The 11491-nt window shown below is 39.2% G+C and overlaps 1 long non-coding RNA gene across 1 annotated transcript; it reads right to left on the bottom strand.

Moving 5' to 3' along the window:
* Positions 1–3516: 3516 nt before the first annotated feature.
* LOC118800950 lies at positions 3517–11232 on the bottom strand. Its single transcript, XR_005006411.1, has 8 exons — positions 10943–11232; positions 10765–10846; positions 10484–10573; positions 9978–10044; positions 9764–9829; positions 9651–9686; positions 9301–9573; positions 3517–9212 (listed from the first exon to the last, which is right to left on the bottom strand). It is a non-coding gene; the product is annotated as an uncharacterized LOC118800950 (long non-coding RNA).
* Between the last annotated feature and the right edge of the window lie 259 nt (positions 11233–11491).

The raw sequence follows: 11491 nt of genomic DNA, 5'->3' as shown, positions 1-11491 counted from the left end.
ACGTGCTGACTTTAATGCTTTCCTATAGTCTATAAGATTCTCCTTCCAGGCAGATTGGAAAAGCTAAAGTTTAGTCTGACGCCATTTACGCTCTAAAACAGTCTGTTTCATAGCTTGAGGATGATCATTGTACCATGAGGCGAGCCTTTTCTGCTTTATTCTTTTACTTTTTAGTGGAGCCACAATATCTAAAGTAGAGCAGAAAGTGTCCTCTAAACATTTAGTCAGCATATCTAATTCATTAGGTTCAGACGGACAGCTAATTAAGGATGAAAGATCTGGAAGGTTTTCAATAAAGCTATTGGGTGTAGACGATGTTATAGTACGCTTAGCACTATAGCGTGTGGATTGACATATGACAAACTGATTTCATATGAGATTAAGTAGCGATCTGACACTGCTGTGATCTGAGGAAGGATGGCCAAATGCTTAATGTCTATACCTAAGGTCAATATTAAGTCTAGAGTGTGGTTACAGTAATGAGTAGGCCACAATTTTGAGTGAAGCCAAAACAGTCTAAAATAGATACAAATGCCTCACTTAGCGGATCCTGTGGTTTGTCTATGTGGATATTAAAATCTCCAACAAGGACTATGTACATAGCTATAGCCTGTTGGGGTGGCTTCATTTAAAGCCAAGTACTCTTCAGGTCTAATCCACGTCTCCGTTGGACACAGAGCATCAAAGTCGTGGTCTTGGCTTGGCTTGGCTTGGCTTGGCTTGGCTTGGCTTGGCTTGGCTTGGCTTGGCTTGGCTTGGCTATGTCTAAAACCCGTGCACCTGGAAGACAAGAGACAGTGGCATGGGTGTTTAACCTTTACTTTTATGTGGCGGACAACAGAACTACCGATAACAAATTGAGTCTTGTGTAGAGGGACGAGGCGCTGGGGCGGGTGACGAGGAGGCCTGAGACGTAGGTGAGGGTGCAGGCGGTGAACTGAGGTCAGCGAAACGGTTGCAGGAGGTGAATATCGGCTGGGGTGGTGGTGAGGGTCTGCAAGGCCTTCTGCGGCACTGGCGTTCCCAGGGTCCATGTGGGGCTGGCGTGAGAATGGCGTCTCCTAGTGTGCAAAAAGACGAGGCTGGCGCAACCACCGAAGGGGAAACTTGCAAACTTTAAAGTTTGGACACTGCTCGATCTGAAGCTCTAAGGTATACTGCTCTCTGTTGCTCGCGGTGACATGCTCTGTAGTTCGCAGTGGCGTGCTCTCTGTCGCTTTAGACCTGTAAAAACACCCAATCAGGTTTTAAATGGAGGCTTTCAATACATATACAACAGACCCTGAATGCTATGTCTTTACTACCAAAATCAAGCGGGTGGTATCATGCCTGACTATACAGGTAGCCCTGCAATGTATGGAGCTGGCTTTGGTAGTATTTTTAGAAATGTATTTAGAATGGCTATACCGTTGTTCAAGAGGGGGTTTAGTATAGGCGTGGTCGACCTGCTAAGAAAACCAAGCGTGAGCCCAAAAAAAACACCATCTTGTAGAAAGACTGTAAATACTATTTTCTTATCGTGGCGCTGCTTCATTGCATGTCTGAAGAATGTATTAAATTGGACCTATTTACAGTACCTTTAACACGAATGACTATCGAGAAAAACCACTTGTCAAAATTCCGCCGCTTTTGGCAATATCCGACACAGCTCCTTTGGAGTTTTTCATAGCTGGGCATGGAAGATTATATGGATTTGAATAACACGTTCTTGTACCTCCGCCTTAAAATCACGAAACCCGCTGGAAGTGACATTGATGACGGTGCGTCTGATGGTTTCATAAACTACCCCGGAGCGACAATATTTTCATAGATCGATGTGTCCCCAGGCGACAGACTTCGAATACGTACCCATACCGCAGTATCATAGAGTGTCTCGCTAACTATGGTTGTGATACCCTGGAAACTGTTTTCTCTGCTGGACTCTTATCTGGACACCGCAGGGCATATGGATGAAACAAACCCTGCTAGGAACAACTGCAGTTTGACAAAAAGGGCTACATTTACGAATGTTATTAATGTGGTAGTAGTGCTGACCCTGATTCATAGCGACTTTTTTTTTCAAAAGAAACTGATGCTTAAATGGTGTGAATATAAAAATACATATGACACGTACTAAGGATGAATTCTGTCTAATGCGACATGATGCGTTAGCTTACAAAGTAAACATTCTCTTGGCATCTTTGTCAAAAAAAAAAAAGTGTATCACCAGCTGTAAGGTTAGGTCATGCTCAGGCATTGCTGTCATTGACGGCTAAATATCCGATTGATAGAGTATGTTTAAATTTTTTTTTAAATACCCGCTGGAACACGTGTTTCTAACCAAAATAATGTTCTTGGGGACCCAAAGTCTATGATAATAGCGATGGTTGACAATGACACATTTACAGGTGCATACAATAAAAATCCTTTTGCATTCAAACATTATGATCGAGTTTCTTGCAGTCTATGTAGATGGTCAGCAATATCCAGCTAAACCGCATCAACCCGATTTCCAGTCTGGCTCTGCCGTACGTGAATTTTATCAGTTAGCTCTTGCATCTGGGAGGCATCTGAAAAACCAGGCGTTACCTATTGATAGGACAGATTTCCTACAGGGCCACACTCTGTATGTGTTTAATCTTACACCTGATGAACAATGCGGCCAACATGTGTCTGGTCAAATTGGGAAATATAAGATTGGAAGCGTGTTTCAGGCAACCCCTTCCACACACCATAAATTTGATTGTCCATGACAGCAGTCAGCTCTAAACTATTCATTAATAAAAAAAATCCACAAACCTGTATTCAGTTAGACACTTTGATACTGTCAAACTGCATATACAAAGTAACAGACAACACACATTTTCTTGGTGTGTTAGCATGCAACCAATTACCAACAAACGTCATAAGGAAATTACCTACAATGGTCATTATTAATACACATACATCTGATCTCCCCGGAGAACACTGGCTTGCAATCTACATAAGTGAAGATCGTGTCTGGTGTTTTTTTGACAGTTTTGGAAATGGTCCAGACTATGACAAGTTCCCTAAAATGATTAGTGACTTTAAAACATCACACAGAACACAACAGTATTCAATGAGACATGTACAAGATTTTACATCAACCACTTGTGGTCAACACTTTTCTACATCACATGGCTAATGGGACATGCTATGAAGTGATGTCTAAATATAGTTTTGATTTAATAAAAAAGACAATATGGTTTCAACTTTGGTGAAAATATTTAATGCGTGTTTGTAAGACCAGAATGTTTAAATGTGTGCAGCATGTTCAAACAGGGTGCATGTTTATTGTATAATTGTGTCCCTATGTGATGTAATGGTTGATAAATAAAACAAAGAAAATTTCTACTCAGTCATTTATTTACAAATATGTAACAGTGAAACATCAATTTAACACAGTATTTCCTGAAACGTATTTACATAGTCACGATAAACTGTTAAACAAATAAATGATAAACAAAACAAAACAAAAAAAAAAAAAACAAAAAAAAACACATTTTAGAAGCTTAACCATTTACTAGAATGGGGGAGATAAATGGTGGGGTTTCAACACTTAACAGGTGTTTGCGAAAAGTCTTGTAGCATAACCAACAGATTTTTACTTTAACAAAATAATTTTGTCTTACATGCTTGTTTGGTATGGTAGAAAGTAGTATATTTAGAACAGCAAAAGCCTCTAGAAAATCATGATACTTTTCACCAAGTCCAGAATGTGACCCAGGGATTGGATTTCCATGCAAGACACATTCTCCTGATTCATTCCAAGAAGACAAATCTTTTGATTTAGACATTTTATCTAAAACATACTGAACATTCCTCTTCCTTCGTGAGAGTACATTTCTAAGAACAATGATTACATCATTTTGTCAGTCTGATCAACATTTACATCCTTATTAATATTATCTGCGTGTGGTAGGGACAATGTTAAAGTGTTGGTCTCCATATCCCCGTTTAGCAAATGGTTAAATATCTCTGCAAAAGAGCGGCATAAAGCTCGGCTTTCTCATGAGCGTCAAGATCATTCCTACCCAAAAAAATATTTCTAATAGACACATCCAAGTCATTTTCTACAATTTAACTTATCCAACTGGTGTCGTGGTACCAAAAACATTTGTTTATCAAACTTGTTATAAACGGTAAAGCATTTCTTAACGACGGTAGAAGAAAACCCCCTTTCTGACTACTTACTCTTTTTTCATGAAAACACCAATCTTTATCAGCAAAAAAATTCACACTTCTTTAACACATGATATTGTGTTGATGTGAGAGGTATGGTACCGTTAAGTACGTTAAGAGCCACTTCAGAGTTAAAATAAGTTCATTAGATGCTGCTTGTAAAATAACGTGTCTCTGTTCAAAAAAAACTTTGTATTACCAGGGTATATCTGTCTAATACCTGATTGTTGCCTCAAGGATTTTCAAACAATGAGGTAATTTGTGTTCAAACTAAATTGTCCTACTAGACTAAAAAATAAATTCTGTATTAGGTAAATGGCACTTAAATCTCGATGGTGTACATACTGCATAATTACCTTTTCCACCTCAGCATTATTGCTAGCAGCTTTCATAACATCAATAATTAACAAATTATTTCTGTTAAGTGGCAAAAGTGTGTTGTCATTTAGTGATGTTGGTATCCCTTGAACAAAATTAATATTTATTATTTAACATCATAAAAGGGTTGCCAACAATCAAATGAATACCATGTTTTCTATTTTCTCTGAAACCAACTCATCAGCACGTTCCATCAACTGTTTTACAAAAAATGTTTTTCCAGAATTTGATGGTCCACTTATTACACAAGAAAAAGGATGTAATCTAAAATCAAACCCTTCAACATCTCGCACCCCATGATAGTGATGGACACCTTTAGTATCCATAAGGGAGTGTTGAAAAATCAGACAACAGGACCCGTTTGTTGTATACGACTTTAAAGCGTTTCACCACTGACTTGTTTTTCAGCGTGAGGTTCTTTTTATTTCTTACGATGCCGTCTGCACGAGCCAGTACATGTCGACTACGGTCACGATTTACCACATAATGATCGACAAGACCAATCAGTATGTATAGTCTAATGACTTGAATTGTCAGAGTTTAGTGTGATACCTTTTGCTTTCATACATGTTTTAACGGTTGCTGTGTGATAACCGTATGTCTTAGGCCCTGCCAAGCAGAACTCTAATGTAATCACCACCAATTTCGTCTGTCAAATCACCTAAGTAGGGCCCCAGAGGGGGTTCCCAATCGCCTTCACGAGAAAACAAAAATAACTCGGTATCGCTGTACAAGAGTCTGTCACCTAATCTATCCATCAGATTGTAAAGTTCTAAATGAGTGTGCGCTGTTGTAAAAGCACCAAGAAACACATCGTCACGTGTTGGGCAGCTGTCTCCAGCAGAATAGCACTCCTGAATCAACACTGTGGCATCAGACACAAATGAAGTGTTTAACGTCATATCCGTCACCAAATATGTGCAGTGAAAACTGTTCTGGATTAGTCAACATCTCGGACACTGGCAAGTTTTCCCTTATTGAAAAAAAAACAACCCCACAAGCTTTAACAATTTCTTAATAGACCGACGTGCTTGGTAAAGGCTTATCTTGTCAGGATTCAGCTGAACCTTTTCCTTCTCAAAATAATCCCTGATGTACTCTGCCCTCTCTTCCCCTGTGACAGCATGTTCTGGATAACCACTGGCCTCCTGCTTGTACTGTAAAAAAGTCTTTACATACTCGCAGAACAACGTCTCTGAACTCTCTGGAAAATGCCAAACCTCATGGATTTTTGCCACCACATGCCCTCTCAATAGCCTTCATCAGCTCAATACTAACCCAAGACCTGGTGATGGATGTGTCTTCATCACTGTGTGCGCAAGTTTGAAGTTGGCTTTCCTGCTCGGCACAAATACGACAGTGTGGGAACGTTAACTTACCATTGCAGCGGTATGGTAACACAGGGTGTAGGAGTTTTTTTGGTGGATGTACGGTAGCCTTGACTAAACCATAGTACTCCTCCAGAGGTCAAAAATTTTTGAAAAATATTTGAGGATGACCTACAGGGTATTTCTTTCTAGCCTGACAGAACGGGTACAAACTAGTGAAGTCCAAATATCTGATTTTCTCACCCTCCTTTGCTTTGTAATACAGCTTATATGCGTTGGTTCTGCCACCAAAGAGCGCATCTCTTGGTTTCAACCTTTCAGGCGGTGTGTAGTTAGACATGAAAGCGGCTACACCCAAGTCATCCCTCTTAGCTTTGGCCCACTCACATTCCCACATTACTTCCACCTCTAGACCATATGCTCGAACAAGGATCTGTACCTTGGTGTTACTGTTTTTGCAATTCACCATACAACACCTTTGACATCAGATGAGGCTGGTTCGGACTGTAACAACATTCATGACCATGATGCCTACACCCGTTAAATTAAGGCTTTTTGTACGCCATCCTTTTCATAATACCCATCCACATAATACACACCAAACTTCATTTCAACATGAGTTAGGGTTTGGTAGAAAATGTGTCTTGTACACAGCCATGCAACATGATGCTAATGTTGTATAATTAAACGGGTCTAGCTTTGTACACTGAATGAACTCGTCATGATACTTAATGCAAGCTTCACGTAATAAAACATTGTATAAACAAACAACTCCTTTTTGAAGTTACACATCAGAGACTGTGCTGTACCACTTGTCAAACTGCTTTCTGTCCTTGTTACTCATTGAGTCATAGCTGTAAAAAGGTCCCATAGTTCTCATTTTGCGTCAAATTAAATGTTTGTTGAAAATGCCCCTTCTCTGAACATAAGTTTCGCTGAACAAAGTTAGCTTCATGCTTACCATTTTCAAATCATGTCTCAAAGTCAAAGAAGATGCAAGCCTCACTTGGTTCTTTTAATTTGATCGGCTGTATGTAACATTGTGTTGTATCTGATGATTCTTCATGACAGTGAACACAATGACCTGACATACACTTGTGGGGTTTTGACTTAGTTAAACCAGCATGATAACGTTGACCACATGATCCACAGTATTTAGTCAAATTGCATGAGGACGCCATCTCCCCAGTAATAGGTTGTTTCTTTTTCTTGTGTTGGTCATAACAATAGTTAAATTTACAGTAGCGTGAACAGTCATCACAATATTTGACATGTTTGGGTTTGACTGCATTCTGTGTCCTGACACACATCGCAATGATATTTACAACTACGACCCCTTGTGTTAGTGCACACCAACAAAACTTAAACATACAGTACACCCATGAACGCTTTCAAATTTTTTACCAAGCAATAATGGCCATCATGGAGATATAGAAACAGTCCTGGCATGTGGTTTGTCTTTCGTTTGGTACATCTCTAAACCACATGAACTATTTGTGAAACAACTATTTTAACACCAAATGACCAGTCATTAAACCCGACCTTGTGATCACGCATGTAACCAGCCTTTGCCTGTATCTGATTGGCTATAGTTTCTAACGTGTTGTGGTGCATGTGGGTTCAGAAAATGAGCAAGACAGATCGCAAAACAGATTTGAAATGTTCGTTGGGCAAAAGAGGTTCATTCTGTTCCTATCAATCACCTGATTGTGCGCGAGGTCAAGCACCTTATGCTGAACACCGCCATTTTTACTCATAGCTATGGAGACAGTCAACATCAAACTATTGTCTGTTGTAATGTTCTTGTTACTCTGCATAACCTTTTCAATTGTGTCTGCAAACCTGTCAACATTGTAACTGTCTCTTGACAACAGTTTAACATCTGATGTAAATGCTATCACCTCTTAGGGTAATGTTGATAACACTACCATCACCAGCCAACACCCTGGAGAACGATACAATGTCTGATAGTATATTGTGTACATAGACGGTGTATGAGGCCATGTCTGTGGACGGGGCGTCATGTAAATTCAGCGTCCTGTGTAGCACAACACTATTAAACCTAATTCTCAGCACTACAGTATATCCGCTTATTTCACCACCATTTCTCACCAACTGTGCCATATCATTACTAGATAAACCAAAGTTAGGAGTTGCTGGATCGAGTGTAGGAAATCTGTCTGCAGACCAGTGCCTGTGTTCTGTTTAGGTGTAGCATATTTTGTACTGGGTTTTCTAAGAAAGTTAGAGCTGACTCACTCATCATTTAAGCATAGCAGTCGTTCACTAATAGCTGTCTGCTCCCAAGCATTGGTTATGGTGGTATTATACATAAAACCTACGGAATGTCCATAATTATCACCGCATCTACAACATGTTGGCGGGCTGTGTATTGCGTTGTTTTTATTTGAGAACCATTTATCCAATGTGGTCTGTAAACCATCAGGTGTGATAATCATTAACATTTGCGTTGTGTTGAGTGTGTTTTGCAGATTAATACTAGTAGACGACTCATACTCATCATTTAAACTAATTCGCTAATAGACATCTGTTCCCAAACATCATTTGTGTCGCTAACACACGGATTGTTGTCTGACTCCCGAGAACTTTTAGACCATTATTTTTGTTTGTTTCTTTTTACTAAATTATTTAAACAATTTATGACGTACTGATGATGTGGTTTGTTTAATAGGTAAACAGGAATGTATGTAAAGAACAAAAATTTTCAAATTGGCACACAATAACTATTTGGATGGTCCTGCAACAGACAATTGGTGAAGTTTTTAACTGTAAAAGCCTGTTGAGTTTAAATATTACATCTGTTAAAGATTTAAAATGTGCATTTTGTTCTTCACGCATAACCTGTACCATCTGTATGTGCTTTGATACCTGTTCTAACTGTATACGGTTTTCTTTTACTAATTTCCGATTATTTTCAGTGAGTTTTTGAACAATATTATTTAATCTATGCACAATAGCACCTTGTCTACGCTGCTCAATGGTATTTTTGGTAATCTCTTGAGAATGCAGACCCAGCAATGTCCTAAACTCATTAACATCGCTAGAAAGGCAAGAGCCGCTTACCTGACGTCCATGCTCCTGATTCGATTTTAAGCCCTCTCCATCAATGTCTCTCACTTGTTCCGATATTGGAGTTAGTCCAGTATTAATTGGTCCAGTATCCTCCGCCTCATCTGGCTTTTCTGTGAAACTGTTTTGGTCTCAAGTATTCAAAAACTCCTCAGTTCAGACGACAGTCACCCTCCGACGCCGTTCCTGTCCGCAGCACATCACCACATGCAGTGCGGTCACTGGTGCGCAAATCTGAAAACAGTTTGAGAAAAAACCTTTACACACAACCGCTAATGTTAAAAATAATGTAAAAAGTGTTCTTTAATTTGTATTTTCTTACCTAAAGATTTGTAGCCATCATCAAACCCAAGACGTTTCCCACGTGAAATTGACCCGTTATTTGTGCTCATACATATCCTTGGATGTTTTCCGCCGGAAGCAGACTTATCAGCAGCACTTTGAGGACTCTGTGGCAAGCACCCAGGACTGCTTGTTAAACAGGGCTTAAACTTCGACAAAGCGCGGGGTTCGCAACCCGCGGAGGTACTGGGTACTGCATTGAATCCTGGCAGCGTTAAGAGACCCGTTGTTTCAACCAAATGGGTCAGAGTTACTACAGAAAAATATGAGTTAGCATTACACACCAACAACTAACACAGAAAAAATATATACTATAAACCGTCAACTCACCCAATGGATTCTCATAATCCGCTGTATTCGCAGATTCTGTAACAGAAATGTAAGAATTATTTTGACAAACATCAGCAACTACAAATAAATAAAAATAAAAAGCTGTGACATACCTTCACAAAGTTGAGACAATCCTTCAATACTTCTAACAGTAAGGATTGTTTCAAGCTCAGATGCACCTAGACCAAGAAAAATCTGTTAAAGAAAATTGTGACGCTGTTTGAATTACTTACAACATAAAATTAGGTAAGTCTGCAGCAGTAGAGGTGTTTAAAAAAAAAATAAATAAAAAACACAACAAAAAAAAACACAAATAATGAATGATACTTGGCCACGGTTGAAAGGTTCACTCTGTTGCGTGGAAAAGACTGGTAGGTCCACCTAGGCATACTGCCTAAAATCCAGCAACAATAATAGAAAAAATATTAATTTTAACTATTTGCAAGAGGAAAATTCCAAATAGAAATATCACAGCTAAAATAAATAAATCCCAAATTTGAGATTAGACTGCATAGACAGCTTGATCTGCCAAATATCAAAAGAAACCCTCCATCTTGTTGATAAAATCCAAGAAGTTTGATGTGCGAATGCTGAATTTCACAACAAAAGTATTTAAAATTTGAGTCCTGTTACAGAATCTATTTCAAGCAAAATGCAGCTGAACTGATTACCAGAAACTAAATTACTACATCAGTGGGATAATTGTCAATTACTACATTAGTGTACTGGTGCATACAAACTAGGAACAAAACTGCAGTTAAAACTACAGAAAACTATAAAATTAACTCGACAAATCTAAAAGAAAGCAGTTACAGGCAAATATGGGATCCTACCATGTTGGTTCACTTCTCAGAACACTGAGCACTTCATCCTCTAGTCAGTCCAGCCAGGCACAGACATCAGCAAGTCCAAGCCAGGAGAACCTAGCATGGAATTTGAGCCAATTAAAACATTTTTAAATTTGGATTCACCAACATTCAAGTTCAAACCTATGCAAAAGTTAATGGCAATGATTATGTCAACAATTTTCCTCCTAACAGCTTTTCATTTGCACACAAAGTGTAGTAAAATAAGACCCAGTGTTGGTCAATAAGGGTGTTTTACAGGATCTTACTACAGGTCACCACATTTTTGGACTTCCTCCACTTGCAGGACCACAGGGGCAAATCCTCAACCTGTGACACAGGGTCCAAGGTCTACAGGAAAGGAGAATTGGTGGTTCTTAAAGTGGTGCTTAATAAAGAAACTCACTTGGACTGACATGAACAAAACAAATGGAGATCTCATCTTACCCAATTACAGGAAAACTGGGCCTCACTGACTGGCTCTAAAATGTCCTTCACCCTGATCAGTCCAGAGGTATAAATAACATGTTGGAAATGCAAATATGCAATAATTAGAGACAAAAAAAAATAAAGAATAATAAGTGATATTTAGAGAGGGAACCCGTTTGACCTTGGCTGTTTAAAGTGGAAAAGATTGGTAGGTCCACCAAGACACACTCAGCCCAGTAATGTAAATAAAAAGTTTAGTGAGTAAAGATACAGTAACAGTATGGCAATCAGAGGAAATTTAAAGAAGGAAAAAAGAGAGAGAAACACCACTTTAGACAAAAGCAAACCCCTGCCAGTCTGCCAGTCTGTCTCAGAGAATGGGAGAAGTTAAGAGGATAGAGCCACTAGCATGGCTTAGTTCTTGGCAGCTGATCCAAGTCTTGGTCAAAGCCAGGAAGTGCAGCAAATGGGACACAAATGCTGAGATGAATGGCACTTCCTGCAACAGTAAGGTCTAGATCTGTGGGATGTGTAGACAGATACTGAAAGACATGTTGCAAGGGCAAA

This window comes from Colossoma macropomum, unplaced genomic scaffold (assembly GCF_904425465.1).
Source record: "Colossoma macropomum unplaced genomic scaffold, Colossoma_macropomum, whole genome shotgun sequence".
In the NCBI taxonomy this organism is placed as follows: Eukaryota; Metazoa; Chordata; class Actinopteri; order Characiformes; family Serrasalmidae; genus Colossoma; species Colossoma macropomum.
The sequence above is the reverse complement of the archived record's forward strand: the minus strand, read 5'-3'. Positions and strand labels throughout refer to the sequence as shown.